Genomic DNA, 25,588 nt, shown 5'->3' with positions numbered 1-25,588 from the left:
ACCTTGCCCCATCTCTGAAAGTGGAACTAGTTCTATGGCTTTCATAGCCAAGAGAGCTTCCACCTGGTTTAAGGCCTCTAACCATTGATGTTTTGGAAGATCTGGCCATCCGCTTGGTCTTGGTAGGGTATGAAAATGGAATTTGTAACCTCTTGAAACCACATCCAGAATCCACTAGTCTTGGGTTATACCAATCCAATTTAGGTGAAAGAGAAAATTTTCCTCTGAGAGGGGCTGCCAAGTAAGAAGTTCCTGCAGCCCAACACAGGGAGTCATTGAGTCTGTTTTCTATGAGCTTACGACCTGTCCTCTCCTCCCCTAGGGGTGGAAGCAGTCCACTGTCTTGGTTTATAAGAGGCTTGCGTTTGAGGCCTTCCTCGGGAGCGTCTGTATCTACCCCTCTGAGGCCTGTCTGAATTGGGAAAGGACCAATTTTTTGTAGGCCAATTCCTACTAAATCTGGGTGGCTGTACTTGTAAGAAATCTTTAACTGTTTGCATGGATTTTGCCTTGTCCTCCATCTTCTTTATCACCTCTTCAGCTTTAGATCCAAACAAAATATTATGCTGAACAGGAGCATCCAATAATTTAGCTTTTACTTGATCTGGCAAATTTTGTTCCTTTAACCATGCATGCCTTCTAATGACTGTGCCAGAGGCAGCAGCCCTACAAGAAGCCTCCAAGGCATCAAATCCACAGTGTAAACCATGCTTCCCAACTTGTTCAGTGGCATGCATTAAGTCATGTAATTCCTTATCATCTGCACAGGCGGAAATGGAAGTTAGCTTTTGTTTTAAAACAGACAGTAGAAATTGCTGATATTTCAGCATATGAAACTGACAGTTTAAAGCCCTAATAGATAAAGTAGCAGAAGTGTACACTTTTTTGCCCCATCTTTCTAAAGATCTGGAATGCTTCTCAGTGGGAATGGGGTTTCTAGCAGAAGCGGCCTTAACCCCCTTAGGACCCTGAGAAATGGTTTCAGGGTCAGCAGTAGGATTCTTGTATAAAAACTGGTGGGAATCAGGAACCCTATATCTGTCCGGCTTAACAGGAGCTGGAGGAAAAGAGTCAGGAGTTAAGTTAGCCTCCGAAAAAGCATCATCCACAATATCCAAAATAGGAGGAATAGCCAGGGGTCTATGTTGGGGAAGAAGAAGAAAATCCCTTAGTCTTTTCTTAGATTCCGAGTACTCCTGTCCTTCCCAGTGAAAATGTTCCCTCATTTCATGCAAAGTTTCCCCAAAAGAGAAATCCTCAGGGGGAGAAGCTGAAGGAATGGATTCCTCAGCATCAGAATCCTCATAAGGAGGGAAAGAATATTCCTGGTCAGAAGAAGAAACTGAAGAAACAGAAGCCTGATCAGAGGAGTCATAATAAACTTCCTGCCTTGGCCTTTTATCTGGAGGGGGATGTGAACCCCTAATCATAGTAAGTAAGTCCTCCGCCATCTTAAGTAACTGTTTCTGAGACTTGGGTGCCGGATCAAGAGAGGCCTGGGCTGCAGTCTTTGATTTGGAAGGAGTCTTTGCCTTTATTAGAAGCGAAGTAGGCCTGAAAACCCCTTCGGAAGCCGGTACCTGCACAGCGGCTCCGGACCCATCTGATGGAGCATTGTCCGAAGGTCCTGCAACAGAAATATTCAAAGACCTAGTTGGCTCCTCGTGGGAGTCCGTTTCGGCCATCGGTTCCGAAATGGCCGACGACAGGGGCTACAAAAGCGCCTCACTGACGACGGTCGAACCTGAAGCTGGCTCTACTTGTACAACATAGTCTGATTTGGACCTCGGAGGCCTGTCTTTATCCTTACGTCGTTTGTGAACTCCGGTAGCCGGAACCGTATCAGATGACATTTTATAATTAAAACACCTACCGAAGTAATGAAATGCAAAATCGTACCTTCGTTTAATCGTACGTTGATTGAATCTAGCACAAAACCGACAATTTGCTACATCGTGGTCAGGGCCTAAGCAAGGAATACAGTAAGAATGAAAATCCTTATGAGGTATTTGCTTCCCACATGAAATACAATTATTAACTTTTTCTGACATCGGACTGGAGCAAGAAAAAAGTTTCCCCAACGGGGTACTTAGCTTTGAGAAGGAGAAGAAAGTCTTCGGACTGAAGTACGTTTATAAAAAATTGTCAGGAGTCAGCCGACCGGCACTTGCGAACTGCTATCACTGCACGGCAAGAAAGACTGGAGAACATGGCGTCGGCTGTCAGCTTTGCATTCCTGGTGCTCTGACGTCAGGGAGCATGGCTGAACAGCCGACGCCGGACCCAGACTTTGGGATTCTGGCCAACTGGGGACTGCCTGCCGGCAGAGGAGAACCCTACAGTCATGACTGCAACAGTTTCATAGTTTCATAGTATAGTACTAGGCTATCTGCCCTGGGGCATTTGTAAGCCTAGCCATAGTGATGTGGCTTTTGCCACCCTATGAAATGGTACAAGAATGTACAGAATAAATCTAGAATACTGTGCCTCTGTCTAGTAGTGACACAATGAAGGTCCCCTTATATAATAGAATTAGTTTACTGTGCCCCTGTCTAGCAGTGACACAGATGTGACCCCTGGGGTAAACTTACGATCTCCCATCCACTCATCAAGATTTCTCTTGAAGAGAGTCAGTGAGGGCTCTGCCTAATCTGAACTGGGATCCTGTTCCAAAGCATGGGAAGCCTCTGGGTTATGAATCTATCCCTCCAGCATGTCCTATTCATACTTGTGCCGAGGTTTAAGTCTTTAGCTCTCGTGGTCCTGATGGATTTGGATTTTTTGAGGTGGAGCATGTCCATCAGATCCTGATTAGACATGGCCTTGTACGTCAGGCAGAGATCACCTATGAGCAGGCGGTATGCTACTGAATAGAGCTGAAGTTTCTTTAGTCTGGCAGAATAAGACATATGTTGGAGACCCTTGATCCTTTTGGTGAGGTATTTTTGTGGTCTCTCCAGCTGTTGCAAATGCCAGGTGAGGTACATACCAAATGGGGCATTGTACTCAATCATGGGTCTGATGAGGGAGGAATATAGGGTACAATGACATCCTTGGATCTGGATGTGAATCCCTTCATGATAAGGTGTGCAAGGTAGAATGTTTTTCTAACCACTTTGGCAACGTGGGTGTCAAATGAGAGGTCGCTGTCTACTTGGGTCCCTAGGTCTCTGATTACTTTTTCCGTACTCAGTGGGTTTCTGTCTATGTGATAATTTGTGGGTACTTTGTTTTTTCCAAAAGGGATGACTATACATTTTTTGGCATTTAGTTTAAGGCCGTGACTACGGCACCAGATGTCCGTTTCAGTAAGGCCTTTTTGTAGGATGTGTGTGTCTGCTGGTGTATCGACTATGGCGCCAAGTTTGCAGTCATCTGCGAACTTAGTCAGCCACAGCCCTCCCATGTTTGCTTTAACATCTGAGAAATAAATGCCGAACAAGAGGGGTCCCAGGACAGATCCCTGTGGGACACCACTTGTGACTGGCTTTGAGTCTGACATTGCTCCAGCGATTTTAACTTTATGGGTTCTGTCCTTTAGCCAGTTTGCAACCCATCTAGTGACATAAGGGTTTACTTTTAAGCTGTTTAGCTTATCTATGATGCCTGAGTGGGGTATTGTGTCGAAGGCCTTAGCCAAGTCCAGGTATGCTGTATGGACTGCTTTGTCCTCATCAATGGCTCTAGTGACTGTTTCGAAAAAGTCAACCAGGTTTAAAAGGCAGGATCTGCCCTTTACAAAGCCGAACTGGGTGGGGTCAAGTGTCTGTAGGTCCCCTATGTCTCTGTTTATGAGTTCCATAATGATTCTTTCCATAGCTTTGCAGACCAGGCTAGTTAAGCTTATGGGGCGGTAGTTTCTCAGTCTTAAGAAGAGTGAAGTCTGCTTTTGAGAAGTTTTTCACTGAACATCTACTCACTGACAAGCTCCCTTCCTCATAATATGTTCAAGCCAATCAGCTGTCACTGGAAGCCAGAGGGAGCAGAGCCTGAGCTTTTTAAATCTGGTCAGTACTGGGTTACCTTGGCAGATGAGATAACCCAAAATGTAAGGAGGATACAGAAACATAGCATTCAAATACATCATCTTCCATAAAATGATAAAAAGAAATAGTAAAAAAACATTCTTACTACCAGACGTTTTGGGGTTTTCTCACTGACCACATTCTCAAGGAATAATACTCTTTTGTAAATATTACAGACGTTAGCTTAGCTTAGACCACTACCTTCTGTCCTCTGAATCGTAATACAATAAGCAGGATAAATTCTGCAGTGTTGTATTAAATGTACAGAACATATAAATAATAAAACTCCCGAGACTACAAGATTTCTCTTCGTAGCAGTTTTAAATATTGTACATAGTTGTGGGTTAACTAAAGGTCATAATCTTTATATCAAGTCATACTACTTTTTTATGCAAAGCTATCAACAGTACTGTTGCTTATGTGCCATTTCCTTGTTTACTGTAACCTTGCTGGTAAACTATCTATATGGTCTTGCATCCAATATGGTTGTATTCTTTGTATGCACCCACTTTGTACACTGGACTGTTGTAAATTTGTTGAATTATCTCTGAATAAATAAAACAGATTTTTGAGAAAAAAAGATAACCCAAAATGCTGCTGCGGCAGTGGGAATGAACTCCAGGATAAATAACTTGTCATGTCAAACCATTTCTCTTCATTCAGAAACATGTCTCCCTACCAGTCTTCACCAATACCTGAAAAGTTTTACTAGCATCTCCCAGCCATGAACTTACTTTTGCGACAATGCTCGCCCTCACCTCCATACCTCTAATATATACCCTGTAACGGTCATTTATATAGTCTATGAACCTGCTTTCCACCCCACCTCTTAATTGCAATATTAAAATTTTCCACCCTACCAAGTTCCTTGTTTCACTTCCATTTCTTTGAATTTCTATGCACTAGCCACATTATCTGACAAACCAAGTAATACACCACTTTAAATGTTCAATAGTCAACATCTACTAATGCAGGAGTATCTTTCAAACGGTTAATAGTTGCCTTTATTTCATACAACACAATCTAATTTGCAAACATGTGCAATTGTTAATATTAATGTGCGTTCATTATGCACTACTGTCTATTTGAAAAGCTTTAGTAATACATTAGAGCTTTTCTCCTCAGTCCTCCACTGAAAAAGTTTTTTTTCACAAAACCCATTCAGAAAAAAAACAGTAAACAAAAGCAAAATAAACATCAGATATGCAAATTTGCCCTAAATACCAAGATACTAAAAGATGTATACTTTTAGCCAAACATGTCCATCAATCTTCCTTTGCAATGAAAAAGAAATGTCACAACAGGTCATTCTCAGAAGATTTTTTGAAGGTAAAAAGAAACTTGATAGATCATGTTTTAAGTTGAAATAGGGAAAAGTGAACTGCCCTTACATTTATACATTAGATCTGCAGATTTATGAGCTGGTTTCTGAGTAGATATCATGCTAGCAAATCCTTAAAACGCCTAGCACACACACAGGAGGAATCCAGCCTAATGGCTCAGAAAGTGTGCACTCAAATATCTTTTAGAATATATTTCTGCTACTGTCCAATTTACGCATTCAACCATATTCTTAACTGCATTATTAAATGTCATGAGCCCTAAGGAAGAGGAGAAAATAGACAGGCATCTTTAAAGTCAGACTGCTTAAACAGAGAGGAGTACTTGTTGAAGAGTCAAAATATTTGCCGGTCTCCCAGAGAAAAAATATTCTTGTTTATGCTCTGCAGCCTGGACCTTTTTTTTTTTTTTTTTTTTTTTTTTAAACTAGTGAAGGAAAAGGCTGTATCAGTTGAAATGTGTATATACATTAGTTACTAAACAGAGCCAGCATTGGCGCTTCTTGTTGTCGCACTTAAAAGGATATCTGCCTTGCCACCATCATGTAAATCAGTTAACAGCAATTCTACTACAAAGATTTCTACAAAAGAAATTTATGAAACCCCTACCTTTCACTTCTAGAATGACTTTCTTTTTCGTATGGTCCAAAGTAGGCACTAACACAGGGATCAGCTAAGCTGCCTGTTTTACTGTATAGCTCAAGAGCACCAACATATGCCCACCTTTACAGTATTACTGCATATCATTGATTGAGGGAGTTACTCAAGTTCTTATCCCAGTCTCCTGGAGTAAGGACTCCTTTAGTCCTCATTAAAAACACATTTATAATATGCATCATCTGTTTCATTACTTTCCACTTTAACCATTACATTTGATTAACAATAAATGGTGTCTTACTTTCTCCAGTAAAAAGCGAGGCATTTTTCTAAATGGAATGACTAAAGACAGTTTTTGCGTGCGTTTAACTTCAGCTCAGCTCTCACAATCCTCCACACTATGGTCAAGCACTAAACAAAATTGTGTGGGTAAATCATTTGGTGCCATTTGCCTACCACAAGCACATTTGATAATTTTCTCTGTATTTTCACTCTTCTTGCTCATACCAATTCTACTATTAAAAAAGAAAAAAGAAAAATTGAGAAAGGAGCAAAATGTATAGCTGCATAGATACATACTAGGCTATCAGCTAGGAGACTATTACAAGCCTAAATAATAACCAGAAATCAGAATCAAACCAGGTAAAGACCACAATGTTTATACCCAATCACTCCCACCATAAGTTTTCCCACAACCAGCCTCAAATCATTAATACTGCCTTTCATAGGCAGTGTAGAATACCACCACCATGCGACTGAGCAACTAGCAAGGTTTCTTTTTCCTTTAAAATAGACTTGCAGTCCAGGGGGACTACTGAGGAGCTTAGTCCAAATTCACAGGTGCCCACAAGCCCCACCCGGTTGAATGAACTGCTTAATGTCACACAGTAGGCAAATGAGGGCGGATGGACTGAAACCCTGCACAACAGGAACTACAGCTCACATCCTTAACCCTCTGTGGCAGCTGCAAGACCTAGCATCTATTGCTGCATTATTACAGAATATTCTTCACAACTGATTCCATGAATCAAAAAGTTAAGTCTAAACACAGATATCCACCACCAATAACTGTTATAATGACTACAAATGAGAACTCTGTATATTACAACACAAATGCAATATGGTAGACTGTATATAAATATTTAAATATGTTCCATCATGGATTCCTATCAGAAATTTATATGCGTCACTATTAGTGGCATAATGTAATGAAACTCAAAACTTTATATAGCAATGTGAATGCAAACATGTACATTACCTAAATGCAAATTTAATTACACTTTTGTCTTAGCAATGTTTACTATATCTGTATACAATTTACGTCAGGAGCTTTTCTCTCCAGGCCACTGCTGAAAGGCTGTTTTATTCCCCAGTAATCATATACAATAAGCAAGTTCTTCCAAGCAAAGGAAGGCCGAACCAAAGCCTAGTCTAAATTATCTATACATTCCAGTTCCACAGTTTTGTTCCCAACCATTATAGAATTTATTACAGAAAAAAAAGTTATGTACTCACCATAACGTTCCATGTTTGTAGTCCATTTTGCCCTTCATTCTTACACATGGGTTCGGAGCCGATCCTCGGCTCAGACTCGGCCTATTTACAAGCTCAAAGTCTTCTAGTTGGCTCGTGGCTATGCAAGTATCCCATGGTGCACCAGTACAATCCCCAGAACTTGTTTGCTGCCAAGAGAAATAATAAACCATACAAAAAGAACCGAATAATAAAAGGTCCCCAGTGAATAATGATAATATTTTTCTGTCTCCAGATATTTCCAGGATGGGGGTAGGAGGGTGGGTTCGTAAGAATGAAGGGCGAGATGGACTACAAACATGGAACGTTATGGTGAGTACAGAACTTCTTTATGTTCTGTAGTCCTATCTCGCCTTCATTCTTACACATGGGACAGAGTTCCTAGCACCTTATTCTTGGGTGGATCAAGGAAAAATACTTGAGTATCGTGGAACCAAAGTATGCTTTACCCCTAGAGGTAGAATCAAATTTGTATCGAGTAATAAATGTGTGAGGGGAAGCCCAAGTTGCTGCTGCACAGATATTAATCAAGTGGGACCCTGGCTTGAAAGGCTGCAGAGGTAGACAGATCTCATAGAATGAGCCCTAATTTTGAATGGTAAAGGCTCATCATAAACGTAAATGTAAGCTAGATATCCAATTTGAGAGGGTGACTTTAGAAACTGGTAGACCTAATCTGGATTCGGACAAGGAAATAATTGGTCTTCCTTCCTGAATTCATTAGTCTGGTGCAAATGAAAACATAATTGTCTATGAACATCCAAATGAAAAGTACAGTTGTGTACACTTACATAAAAGTAGATGTTAGAGTGTATTCACTGTTGCAGTCATCACATTTGAGTTATCTGCTTGCAGTAGCCCTCAGTCGGCCTGATTAGCAAAGTCTTGGGTCCTACGTCAGTTGCTGTCTCTTCTTCAGTGACGTCAGGGGGTATAAAACATGCAGCCAACGCCATTACATCAGTTTTTCTTGCCCCAGATGTCAGGTACCCCCTAATGGGAAGCAATTAAATCTATAAATATGTAAGATTATACCTCCAACAAAAAAGCAAATACACCAAAAAGCTATTAAGCATAGTAAAAGAGAGTAGAGGTATAGCCAAAAGAAGTAAGGGGGCTGGAGGGAGGGTAACCAGGACTGCAACAGTGAATACACTCGAACATCTACATTTATGGTAAGTGTACACAACTGTACTATGTTCTTCATGTTTCACTGTTGCAGTCATCACATTTGGGTAGCTACTCAAAGCTAAGGATGGGAGGAGGAATTCAGATAGCATTAGGACCAGCACTAAGGCCTTGCAAGACTGCAGTGGCAAAGCCAGCTCTGGATTTAGAGAAAAGTGGCAGATGGTAATGCTTGGGGAAAGTATGTACAGAACTCCAGGTAGCAGCTTCTAGGATGCCCCTGGTAGGGATGCCTCTGAGAAAGGATGTAGAGGTAGATGCAGCCCTTGTAGAGTGGGGTCTGATCCCCTGTGGAATAGGTTTTCCATGGTGCTTATAGCAGAAATGAATGCAATGGCCTCTCCATTTAGAAATAGGGTGCTTTGAGATAGCCTTCCCCTCTGCCCCTGCAGCAAATGCTACCAGCAGTTGTTCAGATTTCCTTTGAGGTTTAGTCCTGTTCAAGTAGAATCGAAGTTGTCTGTGCACATCCAAGGAGTGCAGTATCCGTTCCCGTTTGTTCTGTGGATTAGGAAAGAAGGTTGGCAGATGAATGGACTGATTAAGGGCTACACTGCATACTTACCTTGGGAATGAAAGAGGGATTGGTCCTGAGGGACACCCTGTCTGCATGAAAGATGATGAAAGGCTCCACTGCCATAAGGGCCTGTAATTCAGATACCCTTCTTGCTGAAGTGATTGCTAAAAGAAAAGCTGTTTTCCAAGAAAGGAATTTTAAATCTGCAGTAGCAGCTGGCTCGAAAGGAGGAATAGTGAGTTTCTCCAATACAAAGTTAAGGTCCCAGGCTGGAGTTGGGGCTCTCCTGGCTGGTCTTACATTTCTGGCCCCTCCGAGGAACAGCTTGAGCAGTGGATGAGAGAAGAGGGGTGGTTCTGTGTTATAATGAGCTGAAATGGCTGAGGCGTGAATTTTGATGGAGGAGAAAGGCCCTTTTGAAGCATCTCAGTTAAGTAATGTAAAATCGGAGGTAAATTGTGCACTGCTGTGCTCATCCCTTGAGATTGGTTCCAGGCACAGAATCTTTTCCATTTTTCAGCATAAGATTTCCTAGTACTAGGCCCCCTTGCCTGTAACATAGGCACAGTGGTGCGGTGGTTAACATTGTCAGCTCACAGCAAGAGGTTCTCCGGTTCGATTCTCGGCTGGGGTGCCTTCTGTGTGAAGTTTGCATGTTCTCCCTGTGTTCGCGTGGGTTTCCTCCGGGTACTCCGGTTTCCTCCCACATTCTAAAGACATGCATCTGGAGCATTTCTCCCCGGGCCTCCGCTGAAAACAGGCTCTGTGGAATCCAGTCGGACATTCCCGGTCAACAAATGTTAAATAAAAAAAAATAAATAAATAAATAAAATAAACATGATATCCATCACTGGTTTACTGAGGGATGGTAAAGGAGAGATTAGGTAATTAGCCAGGCTGCTAGGTTCAGTGTTTGAAGCAGAGGATGCAGAATCTGGTTCTCCTGCTAAGACAAGAGGGTAGAAGTCTGAGGCAGGTGCCATGGGGCCAACAGTGGCACACTGCGCAAGAGGGGGTACACCAGTGTTGGCGTGACAAGTCTGGTGCAATCAAAACTGTCCTTGGTTCGTCTTGTTTGATCTTCAGCAGTACTTTGGAGAGCAGAGGCAAAGGAAGAAAGGCATAAACTGATAGGTTTTTCCAGCTGAAGGACAGAGCATCCACTTTCCAGGCTTGTTGGGGGGGGGGGGTCCCTGTGCAAAATTTGTAATTGATTAATTGATAGTTCTGGGGGGAGGCAAACAGGTCTATACCTGGGCTTCCCCATTTGCTTGTCAACATGTTGAAATCCCTTGGTTCCAGTTTCCACTCGTGTGGGTCCATGAGGTTTCTGCTTAGTCCATCTGCCAGTGTATTTAGTTTTCCTGGCAGGAATTGAGCTTGTAGATGCACTTGGTAGCTCAAGGCTGTGTTCCACAATGCCATGGCTAGCCTGCAGAGGGGGTACGAATGTGTACCCCCCCTGTACCACATAAAACAGTGGTGTTGTCGGTGTTTACCATTAATTGTCCTGGAAGACTGTGGTCCTTGAAGGCTGTCAGAGCATTCTGTACAGCTAACATTTCTTTTTGATTGATATGCAGGTGCATTTGACTTGGATTCCATTTTCCATGAATGCACTTCCCTACCAGGTGAGCCCCCCATGCATAGCCCGATGAGTGTTAGGGTTTGGGCGGCAGGGGGTAGTGTGAATGGTAGTCCCTTGTTTTGGTGGCAGGCCTCTGGCCACCAAAGGAACTCTAGGCGTAGGCAAGGTATGATAGGAATCATTGCTTCTAGATCCTGAGAATGTTGACACCATAGGCTTTTTAGACACCATTGCAGTTTCTTCATATGCAGTCTTGCATACAGAATTAGAAGAATGCAGGAGGCCATGAACCCAAAGGCTTGTAGTATTTGCCTTGCAGATAGCAGGGTTTTTGTGGCTACTTGTTTGAAGTAGGTAGTCAAATGAATTTGTTACTCTGGTGTGAGGAAAGCCATCTGGAAAGTTGGATTCAAGCTTGCTCCCAGGAATGTAATTTGTTGACAGGGTACCAGGTGTGATTTTGTTTCGTTTACGGTGCACCCCAGACAAGTTAGGACCCTTTGTACAAAGGCCAGATGATTCAAGAGTATGTCCTGGCTTTTTGCTCAAATTAGACATTTGTCCAGGTATGGGTATATATGAATATTTCTTTGCCTGCAAAATGCAATGCCTGGAGCTAGGCACCTGGGCGCAGTAGATAAGCCAAAGGGCAGTGCAGAGAACTGATAGTGCTTGTAACCTGCTTTGAAGCTTGGGTATCCCTTCTGCAAGATTCCCCGACTGGGATGTGCAGGTATGCTTCCTTTAAATCTAGTGTTGCCAGCCAGGTATCTTTGCCTAGCATAGGAAGCAACTGGTGAAGAGTCAGCATCTTGAATTTTGGAATCGCCAAAAAGGTGTTCAGACAGGTCCAGGATAGGATGCCATGAATTGTCTTTTCTGGGTACCAGGAAAAATCTGGAGTAAAAACCTTGTCACTTTTCCTCTTCTGGTACCAACTGAATAGCCTCTATGCTTAAGAGAGAAAGTACTTGCTTTTGGGCCTCTGCCCACTGATTTGGGGGTAGATCTTTCCACCCAGTTGGTGTTGGTAAAGTGTGGAAGTGAAATCTGTATCCTTGGGACACTATACTTAAAACCCATTTGTCCTGAGTAATGAGTTCCCAGTTCTTTGCATGAAGAGCAATCTTTTCCCTCAAAGGGGCGGTCGTTTTGAGAAGTGCTTGGAAGTTTTAAAAAGAAGTCATTGAGACAGTTTACCATAGGGGGGAGTTTTATTACTCCCAGATTTAGAAGAGGCCCCCCACTGCTTAGTCCTGTGCGTACCCTGGGACTGAAGCCTGGGTGCTCTGCTGGATCTGGGTTTGGACTGAAGGTCTGGAAAAGGCAGGAAGGGACCAATTCTTGGAAGGCCAATGCCTACTAAACCTTGGAGAAGGAACTAGTTTGCATAGATTTAGCTTTTTCCTCCATCTTTTTAAGAACTTCTGCCTTGTTGCCAAACAGGCAGTCCTGATTTAAGGGAGCATCCAGCAATTCTACTTTAACATGATCTGGCCAGGATTGTTCCTTAAGCCAAGCATGCTTTCTAAGTACAGACCCAGTTACAGCAGCCCTGCAAAATGCCTCTAGTGAATCAAAACCACATTGCAAAGTATGCTTTTCCAACTTGTTCAGTCGAATGCAGTAAATCCTGTAAATCCTTATTTTCAGCACAATCAGGAATCAACAATTTTCTGTTCCAGTAACATGCTGCTGATACTTTCACATATGAAACTGGCGGTTTAAGGCCCTAATGGCCAAAGTTGTAGAAGTGTATACCTTCTTACCCAATCTGTCCAGTGCCCTGGAGTTTCTATCAGAGGGGGTAGGATTTTTGGCAGTAGTAGCTTTAATGCCCTTGGGTCCCAGTGAAATGGTCTCAGGATACGCAGTAGGATTTTTAAAAAGAAACTTGTGAGAGTCAGGGACCCTGTAATATCCATCAGGTTTTCTGGGAGCAGGAGGTAGAGAGTCAGGGGCTAAGCTAGATTCCGAAAAGGCATCAACAATGTCTAGTAAAGGAGGTATGGCTAATGGCCTGTACTGGGGCAGGAGTAAGAAATCCCTAAGCCTCTTTTTAGAATCAGAGATATCCTGACTTTCCCAACGAAAATGCTCCCTGAGGGTATGCATGATTTCACCAAAAGAAAAATCCTCTGGGGGGGATGCAGAGAGAATAGAGTCCTCAGCATCAGAATCCTCATAGGTAGATAAGGGTAAGTCCTGATCAGAGGAAACAGAAAATTCAGAATCCTGGTCAGAAGTATCATAAGCAAACTCAGTCCTAGGTCTCTCTTAGAGGCGGAAAGTTGGCTTCCCCTGATTAAAGTAATAAGGTCTTCAGCCATTCTTATCATTTGCTTTTTAGGCATAGAGGCCTGGCCATGCGGTCTGGGCGTCAGTTTTCTAGGTATGGTTCGAGTTTTAGGCCTTGAAGAAGAAAATGGCGTTGGATTAATACGCGAGTCAGTAGGCCTGAATACACCCCCAGAAGCCGTTGCCTGCACAGCGGCTCCGGACCCATCCAAGGTAGAGACAGCCGCAGGTTCCACAGTTGAAGCTTCTCGTGGCATACCGGACTCCGAATGGGTCTCAGTAGAGGCCTGCGAATCTGAAGTAGCTGGTATCAGGGGCTGTGAAAGCGCCTCAATGAGTACCGGTGAACTGGCTACTGGCTTAGGAAAAGCGTCTTCGACAGCTTTGGACCTCGGACCTGCCTCGGTCTCTATCTTTGCGTTTTTTTGGAAAGTCAGTAGTCGGATGGCTTACAGAAGCCATATCAGGATAATTGAACAGAGCACCAAAATATTTAAAAGCGGAAATATACTGACAACGGATAGTTCGTGGTTTAAATAAGGCACAAAACTGACAGCAAGGTGCATCGTGGTCAGGGCCTAGGCAAGGAATACAGTACAAATGAAAATCTTTATGAGGTATTTGCTTTCCACAAGTAATGCAATTATTTACTTTTACAGACATCGGTTAAGAGGAAGAAAAAGTTTCCCCAACGGTGTACTTGGCTTTTAGTTGAAGACTTCGGTTCTGAAACTCGAAAACGAAAATTTCAGAAGTCAGCCAACCAGCACTTGCGAACTGCTTCTGCTTCGGGCACCTCACGGCAAGAAAGACTGATGTAATGGCGTCGGCTATACGTTTTATACTCCTGATGACCGGACGTCACAGAAGAGACAGCAACCGACGCAGGACCCAAGACTTTGTTAAATCAGGCCGACTGAAGGCTACTGCAAGCAAATAACCGAAATGTGATGACTGCAACAGTGAAACACGAAGAACATCCTGCTGTATTCTGCTGCATTGGAATGATTAGGGAAGAACACCTGAAGTTCTATGGACTGGTTCAAAATGCTATGGGAACAGACCTTGGGGACAAAGGCTGGATTAGTACAAAGAGTTAACTCTGATCTTTGTAAAATATCAGATAAGGGGGTTTGACAGACAGTGCTTGTAACTGACGCTCGTCTAGCAGATGTGATTGCCACCAGAAACCATTTTCCAAGACAGAAATTTCAAAGGTGACAAATGAGAAGGCTCCAAGGGTGGAGAAATTAATTTGGATAGCACAAAATACAAGTCCCATGAAGCAACTTGTTCCTGAAATGGAGGTCTTAAAGTGGCACCTTTGAGGAAGGTTTTGCACAACCTATGTGACATCAGATTAGAATCTTGTATGCCTAGATGAAAATTAGAAACTGCTGCCAATTGAACCCTGACTGTGGCAGCCACAGATCCCTGATGGAAAAGTTCAAACAGAAATTCCAAAACCACCGGAATGGAAGCGGTATAAGGGTCAACATTCTTTTTCTCAGCCCAGATAGAGAACCTCCTCCATTTACTGGAATATAATTTCCTAGTGGAGGGCTTATGAGAGGAAGGATACGAGTCACGGAGGGTGAGAAGTCGTGAAGCCTGACTAGGGATGGAACTGGAGCAGCCAAGCTGTCAAATTGTGAATGTGGGATGAAGCGAACCTGACGTGTGTCAAGAGATCTGGCACTGGGTTCAGAATCCATGGATCGTCTAGATGAGGCCCGAGAAAGGGGAACCAAACCTATTGAGGCCAGTAAGGAGCAATGAGGATCAGTTTGCTTCCCAGCTGTTTCGCTTTCTGAATAACCTTGGATAGGAGAGGAAAGGGAAGGAAAGCATAAAGGAGACCCGAGGCCAATCGTGAACAAGTGCATCTCTCGGTGACTCCCCCGGAGGGGGGATGAGGGATAAGTAGTTACTGCATTTGGCATTGATTGGGCTGGCAAAGAGATCGTAGCAAGGTTGTTCCCATCTGCAGAAAATCTGCTCCGCTATTTCCCGTTTCAGAGACGACTCATGCGGCATCAAAATTGCCCGGCTGAGATTGTCTGCTATTATGTTGGTTGTCCCTGGGATGTACATCACCACCAGAAAGCGCTCGGAAGATATCGCCCATTTCCAAACTCGAATAGACTCTCAACAGAGTGGGTATGATCTGGTTTTGCCTTGTTTGCGGATATACCATACTACCGACATGTTGTCAGATTGTATTGCAATCGTCCCAAGAGGAAGAAGGTCGTGAAGTGCTTGCAATGCCAAGAGCACCACACATGTCTAGAACATTTATATGCAGGTGAGCCTCGTGATCTTGCCATGAGCCTTAGACAGTCCTGCCTAGGTAACACCCCCCCACCCTATGTGTGAGGCATCCATGGTCACAGTGGCAATGGGTTGGCGAGGGACAAATGGAGTGCCCGTGGTTAACTGGTTGGGTTGAGTCCATCAAATAAGGTCCTTCTTCCAAGAGTCTGTCAGCAGTATAAGATGAGTTAATGGTAGTTGTTGAAAGGACCACTGGGACAACAGGAGCCACTGAAGAATACGCATGTGTAGTCTGGCTAGCAGCACTAGTGGTATGGTAGAAGCCATGGTCCCTGGAAGCTTCAGAGCAGTCTTGGCCTTGACTTTTCGTAGGGGGTGAAGACGGTGAATTTGAAGAACCAGATTCTGTGCTCTTTCTACTGGAAGATGAGCCAACATGGCTACTGTGTATTTCTGCGCCTATAAAAATCACAAAATGGGAGGGCAATAAGGCAGATTTTTCCCAATTGATGGTAATCCCCAACTGGGCACAAAGCTGAATGGTAGCATCCCTGGTCTGAAGTAGATGCCTGGTGGGGGCGATCAGGAGCCAGTCGTCCAGATACGGAAACACCTGGAATCCTCGATGTCTCAGGTGAGTTGTCACTACTGCAATACACTGGTGAACACCCTGGGGGCTGTGGTGAGACCTAAGGGCAGAGCACGAAACTGGTAGTGACTGGCTCCCAGCCGGAAGGGTAGATGACTCGACACCCTGCCCATTTTTGTGAGATAGTAAGCGTCTTGGAGGTCTATTGAGCACATCCAAGTGTCTTTCCCTAGAAACAGGAGTATAGACTGCAGTGTCACAATCCGGAACTTGCCCTTTACGGATTCGTTTAATTTGCTAAGGTCCAAGATGGGCCTCCAGTCCCCTGCACATTTTGGTACTAAAGAATTTGGAGTAAGTTCCGGATCCTATTTGGTCTGCAGGGACTGTTTGGATGACTCTTTGCCAGCAACTTGACCTCCACAGTTGCCTGATCCCTGTGATGGAGTGAACATCCGGGATCCTCTAGGGAACATGAGGTGGCACAGAAAAGGGTATGGAATAACCTCTGGTGATAATTTTTTGTACCCATCTGTCTTGAGTAATACTTAGTCAGGCTTCTGGATACAAAGAAATGCGACCCCCATCCGGCTCCAGAGCAGCACAGTCGGGCCTCACCATCAGGAGCGCTGGTAGGGCCGTCCCCGAAACGAATCACTGCCTCCCTGGTTTTGCGGTCCCCCCCTGCCTCTAGGGTGACTTCTACCATTTCCTTCTCATCTGTCTCTGAAGGAGGAGTCACCCTGTGCATCCTGGAAAAACCTCTGGGACTTCTTGAATCACATTTTACCACCCCTCTTGACCCTTAGGGTATGGTCTATAGGGGACGGTAAAACGTACTCCCACGGCAAAGTGTTTTTCCATTCTTGCTCATACCGGGTGAGTGTGTCCTTTACCTTGGGTCCAAACAATGAAGAATTGAAGGGGGTGTTGGTAAAGGTAGACTTAAATGGGTCCACAAAATTTCACAAGCGCATCCAGAAATGATGGCTTAGGGAAATTCCTGAACCTGCTGCTCTGCTCGCTCCATCGGCTGCATATGAGATGAGCCTCATGGATGAGTTGACAACAGAGTTCAAGGTGGACAACTGGGCAGACACCTTCTCAGGGACTCCCTCAGTGAATGTACCTTGTAGAGCATCACCTAACTCCTTAAGGAGATCTCTCTGAAGCCTCGTGAAGTGTGCAAGGTAGTTCAGCAATCAGAGTAAATGCTGCTGACGAAACGATACCCTTCCCGTATGTCCATCGTTCGAGATTCTTTATTCGGCGGATGGACAGAAGTTTCTGCTAGCTCCTTCTTAGTGGCCACCGCCACCACCATGGCATCTACGAGAATACGCTTTGACAAAAATTCCTTCTCCTTGGTAGCTGATAAATTGGTCTCCTGGGGACTGGCTCCATGGCATCAGGAGTATCCCACACCTTCCGACTCACGAGCTCTTAACAATTCGTCGAAAGGTGGAGACACCCAAGAAGCTGAAGGTTGAGACCCGAAAAGCCTTCAGATACACAGACTCCTCATCAGAAGGGGTGACACAGTGGGGCAACCGCACTTTTGCTTAAGGATTTCCAGGATGTCTACAAAGGAGACATTTGCATTTATTTATTTATTTATTTATTTGCATTTGTTAACCGGGTTGGTCCAGCTGGGTAAGAATTACCCTTTTTCAGTGGAGACCTGAGGGGAAAAGCCCCAAACAGACATACAAATACATAAGAATAGAGACAAATTAACAATATTACAGAGGAAAACAATATTATGGGTACAATGGATAAGAAAAACAAACAATGAAAGTTTGAGAATATGAGTAATGTAGGCCAGAGAGGATGACTTGGAGGACCCTTCTGACTCCTCAAGGTCAGTGTCCGAGGTAAGAGACTCACCCTGAGAGTCTACATGCTTCCTCTTGCATGTTCTCTTCTGTGGGGGCTTCCAGGGAGGTCTTGGAAGAATGGGGGCCACCAGCCGGTGGCTCCTGAGGCTGCGGGTCTCTGCTGTCCAGAGGGGGAGTAGGAGCCGAGACAGAAGTAGGTGCCCTAGGGAGGAGAGTGTCGGTACCTCTGGTAGGAGTTTATGATCAGGACAGCACACTCCATCTCGAATGTCGACCTCTCTGGCTCCGAAGACCTCCCCGGCTCCAAGGAGATGATGCCATCAGCTCAGAGATAGATGTAGGGTCCGAGCTCACCCTAGCTGAAGCGCCGAGAGGAAGGCTCTGAACCTAAGAGGCTCAGTTCCAAGCGTCCCTGTCAGGGCCAACCGGGGAGCTTCGGCTCCTAGACACCACGGATGGCACAGGTTGTGTCAGAGCAGAACTCTGCTCCGAAACAACCTCAGGGGGAGCTGGAACGGAGGGTCCCACCAACAGTACTAAACACTCTGGCTCTGAAAGACTAGCACAGCTCTGAGGAATCACCAAAGGGGTAACTGACAAGTGGCCCCGGAACCGACTGGGCTGGGGCAAACAACATTTTAGGTAAGGCAGATGACTTCAGGAGTCTCAGCACTACTCTCTCCACATCTTCTTCCGATAAGCTCTTGGAAGATCTGGAAGACAGGGTGGGAGGACGGGATCTCTGCAATATGGGTGACCTTAATGTAGGGGAGACCGGTAAAGGATCCGTAGACCAGCTCCGATGTATACTCAGTGACTGGCTCTGAACTACCTGGTGCTAAAAATATAGCAACAGTAGTAAGTAGTAGTAGAAGAACCCTCAATCGGCTCCAAACTCAGTGGAGCAGAGGAGGCAGTAGATTTGTCAGATTTGGCAATTTTGAGAAGCCGGTCCAATGCACCAGCCGGCGCCATGGAGGGCCTCTCAAAAGACTTGGATTTCTCCTTTTTAGATCCATGAGACTTAGAGGAGGAAGAGCTAGCCAGATCTACCTCAAAGGAGGGCTTTAAGAGACCTTTTAATATGAGCTAATTTTTCCTCTCCTGCAACACCCTGGCACTAAAAGAGTGACAAAATAAGCATGTTTCCTGTAAGTGGATGGCCCCAAGACGGTATACGCAGTTACTGTGGCCATCCGTTACAGACATCTGTGAGCATTTCACACACTTTTTAAAGCCAGATGGCTTATCCTTGACCTCCTTAGACATCTCACAAAAGACTGCAATCAGACACACAGAAAAGAAAGGAAAAATGGGAGGACTGGGTCCTCTAACTTAAACGGTCCTAGCCCTGGTAGAGAAGAAAGGGAGGAAAATCTAGGTCCTCTAACTAAAACGGACCTAGAGGGAAAGGTACAGTAGACAAGTAAAGAGTCTCGTCCACACACTCGAGAAAAATACTAAGTCTAATAATTGAACTAAAGAGAATGAAGGTCAAACAGAACCCAGTTCTGGATGCAAATACCAATAACAGCAAATAACAAGCGGAAGGCTCTGCAAGCAAAGCTATTAATTATAATCGAAAAACCTATCTAAATATGAGAAAAATGCACACACAGTATAAACTGCACGCAAAGGAGCCTATCTCTCTCTCTATATATATACCAACTGTTCTCAGAGAAACTTAACACAAGAAGCACTCTAGTAAATGCTATCTAGTTACAAACACGACACTAACAGCAACTATACAAGGCTATGAAAATAGCAGAAATATCAAAAAATTTGAACAAAATGTGTTAGACTTGGCCACGGCCAAGAAGAAGCAAATCTGAACTAGTCGACGTGGCAAATGAGATCTGGGGATTGTACTGGTGCACCATGGGATACCTACCTAGCCATGAGCCAACTAAAAGACTTCGAGCTTGTAAATAGGCCGAGTCGGAGCCGATTCTCGGCTCCGAACCCATGTGTAAGAATGAAGGTGAGATAGGACTACAGAACATTGATTGTTTCAGTTTTAAGTGTTGGCCTTTCCCACAGCAAAGTACCTAAAATAGTTCTGTCACTTATAATGGACAAAGGATTAACTACACCAGCCCAGATACAATAGAAAGCACCAATGCACAGGATTCTCCGAGGTGCCTGCATTTGAACTGGTTGGATTTCTTTTTATAGTTCCAGTCAGCAGCTACTTTGAAGTGTACTGTGATTCCATTTTAAGGCATGCTAGCACATTTGATTCAAGAGGTTATGCCTCCAAAACATATTTCCATTCATTTCAGCCACTTTTTCATTTGCAAGAGAAAGGGTCACACAGTTAAACACATTGTGAAGACCACAATTTTCCTCAAACTGCCATCAGTCCAAATCCGATCTTTAGAAAACAGAGTATCATCACACATCTAGTTAACAAAACCAATGAATAAATATAGAATATTGTAAAATTATGATTTTGCTTTTTCATGCCCATGGAAAAAGTCTGCTTCGTACAAACTGACCCCATGCTATTTGCAATATTGCTCAATCTCTTTCAAAGAACAAACCACTGTCGCCACTCTAGTGTCAAGTAAAAAAAATCATACTGGTTTGTCTTTTCGGCTTTTCCTGGTTAGAGGTCGCCACAGCGGAACTCCGGTCCACTAATGATTGGCGGCCGATTTTTATGGTGCCAAGTTGCCAGCCTGACGCCCAACCTTCAGCGAAGGCATGCCCATTTACTCATGTCTTACAAAGACCACTCAACCACGGGGAGGACATGCAGACTCCACACAGAAGGCACTCCAGCCATGAAACAGGAGAACCTCTTGCTGTGAGGTAACAACGCTACTGCTGTACCACCGTGGCTATAAGTAAATCATACTAAACTACAATAACTGTTTTTCAAATCAACACACACACACACACACACACACACACACACACACACACACACGAGTAGACAGTGACAACACAGTTTTATACTAGTGATCAACACCCACCAACAAAACCCAGGTTACATGCACAAATATCAAGTAAAATACAAAATACTGCACCCATTCACAACAGAGAAACTCAGGGGATTACAACTCACCTACACAAACTGTAAAATAATTTATCAGCAATAAAAATACACCCAATCAAATACTGCTGCAACTAAAACAGCAATGAAATACAGACCACTGATGTACACTGAAGAATTGCATCCTTTAAAAAGTCCCATATCATACACTAACATTTTAAGACACTGAAGAGCTACTAGGCAACTTCTATACTACCTTCCAAGTAGGCACAATGCACCAAAAAGACAGACAGAAAACGAAGCAGGAGCAAGATAAACTTCTTGCTTGTCATTAACTCTAAAAGAACTTAAATTGTTTTAGCCTCTGCAATGTTACACAACATTACAACATATAATTAAAAGTGCCACCACAGAAGTCATTCCCTGTCTACTAATACTCTCGTACACGCAATAAACACCATACACATTCCCTTACAACTCATTTTATAGTATCAAATACCCACTGCCTTTTTAAACCAAGTACTTTAAACATACAAAAAAACAAAGTGAAAACCTCATTACTTTCAATTTCAAAAAGTTCACAACCACAACATTGTTGAGAAATGTTATTAGATATGCTATAGAGACTGATCACAACACTGCTATACAGAACAAGCAAGCTGCTATTAGTCCTCCATCTCAATGATCTTGCATTCTCTGTTCTAGAGCTACAAAACCCTCTTGCACCTGAGTTCTACAGCAAACAGTCCATAACGTGTTCATGACATTTATTATCAATAACATTCTAATACCCTTCTCCAAAACTTTTCAGCCTGTTCCAAGTCCAGTAAGAAATCCTCTCATCACAGCTTCCTAACATTGTTCAATACAATCACGGATGATGCAAGATGCAAACCTCCAAAACACAAATAAATGCAGAACAAAAATATAACCTTCTTACCAAGAGGGACACTCAAAGATTCATAAGAGTATATGCATTATAAGCCATTTTGTTTTTCAGCCAGTTTATATAAGCCAATATCTGTCCATACATTTATTTATCCACTTTGTAACACAAAGATAAGCAGTTTATGAAAGCAGCAGGCTCAGTAGGGCATACTAGATTTCACTAATACCAAAAAATGGTCTCCACCTCCTCCCAAAAGAGGCAGAAGTGCTCCCAAACCAAACAAGAGTAAACTTCTCTGGCATTATCTAGATCTGCCCCACAGCTTCCTCCCACTGTATGGCACTAGGGCAACATCTTCACAAGGTGGTTAAACTACCTCAGTTTGGTTGCTCTCAGTCCCAAGCAAGAGAGATTCCACTCCAACACCCTCACAGACAGACATGTTCCTCATTCAGTCATGGACAGTGAACCCAGCAATGTTACAGAGAGTACCTAGATTCTATTACTTCTGTTATCACATATTTTCATTGATAAAGTTCATGATAATAGGCAAGGACAGGGGACATAAGATGGCTAGTAGACAGAGCTCAGTTACCATGACTAAGGGATCTGCAATGGTCACAGACAGTAAACGCTGGAGAGAGGAGGAACAATGCAGGGGTACAAAAGTGAGTATTATGCTACTTACTACTTAACCAAACCAAAAGCAAAACCTGCGTTGGTTCATGAGACAGAATATGACACCATTTCAAAAAAATCTGCCCAGAAAATTAGAAAAAAAATCAGTAATCCCAAAAGATCAATCACTGCAAAAATTCTTGAAGATTCGGACTTATCCTCGAGGGTATTTCTTTGTTTTGTCGCATATTGTCGCACATAGCCTGGTTCAGAAGCTACCTATCTAACAAGCAACAATCAGTCCACTGGAAAGGAACTCTGTCTACACAACTTCCAACCACCATAGGAGTCCCACAGGGCTCTATATTGGGCCCGCTATTGTTCTCTATTTTCACAAATAACCTCAATAGCTCTATACAACATGCCACATTCATACAATATACGGATGATTCAACCCTGATCTGCTCCGCCTCATCTCCCACCACCCTACATACACTCACTCAAGATACCTTTAAACTCAGTCGAAAAATGGATATCAGGTATCCAACTAATTCTAAATCCCAAAAAGACAAAACTGCTACTATTTACCCCTAACAGATCAAAAGAACCCTCTCCTTTACCATAACATCCAAGGACAATCTCCACTTTGAGGTTCACATCTCACATACCATAAAACTAGTACACAAAAAACTAGACTCCCTATACAGGCACAAGTCCTTTCTCTCACAAAAAGCAAGAGTCACTCTTACACAAAGCCACCTCCTCTCAGCTCTATTATATGCAGCACCAATCTTTACCCAAATCAGACAATGTCACAAAGAGAAACTAGAATCATGCTACAATACAATAGCCAAGTTTGCTACTAACTCAATCTATAGAACCAATCACTGTGCTGCACTAAAAACTAAAATGGCTTGAGCTACCAGAGCTACTTTATCACCAGCTAGGCACAGCCTACAATATTCTCAAATATCCTGAAAAAAACCCTCATTATCCAACCTACTTGCTTGTCTATACTGCAAACCGGTACCCAAGAACCAGTGAAAAAAATCTCTCCTCTCCATCACCAAGGCTAACAATAATGCAGGGAAAGTGCTCTACTCTCACACCATTGCCAGATATTGGAACTCTTCCCCCATCAGTGTCCACTGCCCCCCCTCCACATCCAAAAACTCCCTCAAATCACACCTTCTTAGTACCTGGTTATGCCCTTGTATCACATAACCCTACCCATACTACTATTAACTCTCCAAACTCCTCTCTGATCACATGCTGGATCTCTGATCCCCTGTAGGCTTAGTCATCTGAAAGGGTACTTTTAACTGTAGAATCTTACTTGATATATGTTCTTCTCTTACCAATGTATAACTGACATACTCTTTATACCCATGTTCTATATCTTCTTTTACCTGGAGTGTTTTATTAATTTCGTTATATTACCATGTTCAGCATATATGATAAAACCTGTTTTGTGTATTATGCTGTATGTACTGTACTTGTATAACTTGATGCTGGAGCTTTTCTCCCCAGGCCTCCGCTGAAAATGGACCTGGTCCAGTCGGAATTTCCTGGTTAACAAATGTAAAATAAATAAGTCACAGGACACTGCCAACGAGGTGATTAGAAATAGGGACTTTTTTTTTTTGCTTATTGTCCAATGAGAATGGCCCTACTGGAGCAACCCAGACTGGGAGACAGGATTGTTTCTCAAGAGCTTTTATTCTTCCTTTTAGTGTTTACTTCTATATCAGGAACATTATATGTAGGTTATGGGATATGTTCACCATCGACAATGACGTTCACTCAGTAGTGGGAAACGAGCTCACTATAGTTTACAAGAGGGAAGTTAGTTTAAAGGGCCTATTAGAAACAGACTTTGTGCACCCACACTGGGTGGTTGCTACAAATGCAGGAGATGTAAACAGTGTCCAGCCATGTTTCAAGGTGAGGCCATCAAAATCACTGGTTATGGTATGGTAATACCTAGGAAGAGGTACTCCTGTTACTCAAAGGGGGTGGTGTATGTCGCAGTGTGTGACCTGACAGTTTCTATATTGGTAAGACCAAAAGAGCACTGAGGCAAAGGGTGCAGCAACACCTGTCTGACATCAGGAATTAAAACAAACAGTGCTTTGTACAAGCACATTTGTGCATGCCCCACACATACTTTTAGGTTTGGGACCATAGACCATGTTGATCTTGGAGCAAGAGGGCGACCAATGGATGAATGGCTAGAATTTAAGGAACTGACATGGCATATCAAAACTAATTCCTGCCAAGTACCAGGTCTTAATGACAATTTCCTTTTCTGTTTTAAAATTAAAATCAATGTACTTTTTATAGGTTTATCAGTTGTATTTGTTGCAAGAATATCAAGTTTTAACAATTTTTATCAACTTTGTAGAATGTCTGTTTTAGAGGAAATGATGTAACTACATTGACCAATGGCTAGGTGGGGTTGTGTATATATGTTTGTCATTATTATGTGATTTTATTCTGAAGTCTGAAACTTGACGAAAAACGCTTAAATAAACCTGGATTTTTGCTGGTGGTCTGTTCTGCAAGCTTCTTTCATCTAGTTGCTTCTTTTGTGGTATAGAGGGAGGAAAGGCAGGAGAAGGGAGGGAAAGAGCTGAATACTGTCTCAGGGCCATAAAGGTATTGAAAAGCCCTAGGGAAAAGGCCCGTCAATCCACTGGTTGTTCCTGGGGGAGAGGGAGGGGGAAGCATGTTTAGTTTTAAGCTTTTTCTTCTGAGAAACATCCATGCGGTGGAAAGTGGATGGGCCCAATGTCAGCCTACGCTCAATATTGGTAGGGAAGTCTTCCCAGACAATGATCGGTAGAATGCCATGCAGGCCTTCAGTCACAATGAGCAGAGGTCCCCCTTACATCCAGAACAGATGTCTGCATATCCCCTGAGGACGTGCTGGTAGTGTCCTTCACGGCCTCCACAGCAGTACCCGAAGGAGTGCCTACCAACTCTGGAACAGTCTCTGGACCAACATCAGCCTTGGGAGAGACTTCCAGAATTTGAGAAGTGGCTGGTAAGTCAGGCCTAGATTTCTTGGCCTTCTTAGCTGGCAGCTCGCCTGAAGGGCTCCATGTACCATTCATGTTATGTGCAAGACATTTAAGGTGCTGGTTTTCTAGATATAAACTCAGAGAAGCTAAACTGCTACACAGGGTCTTGGGGACAAAGGCCTTGCAAATAGAACAAGTAGTATGGTCATAGTCTGTGTCTAGGCAAACAAGACAAAGGTCGTGAGTGTCCTTATGTGGAATCTGCCTTCCACC

The 25,588-nt window shown here is 43.4% G+C and overlaps 1 protein-coding gene across 2 annotated transcripts in view; it reads right to left on the bottom strand.

The window, feature by feature from the left end:
• BUB1 (BUB1 mitotic checkpoint serine/threonine kinase) overlaps positions 1 to 25,588 on the bottom strand; it is a 2,040,509-nt gene that overhangs the window by 1,975,389 nt on the left and 39,532 nt on the right. The window lies entirely within an intron of this gene.

Source organism: Protopterus annectens, chromosome 1.part2 (genome assembly GCF_019279795.1).
Source record: "Protopterus annectens isolate FY-2018-M chromosome 1.part2, PAN1.0, whole genome shotgun sequence".
Taxonomy (NCBI): Eukaryota; Metazoa; Chordata; order Ceratodontiformes; family Protopteridae; genus Protopterus; species Protopterus annectens.
Note: the sequence above shows the minus strand (reverse complement) of the source record. Positions and strands in the feature narration are given on the sequence as shown.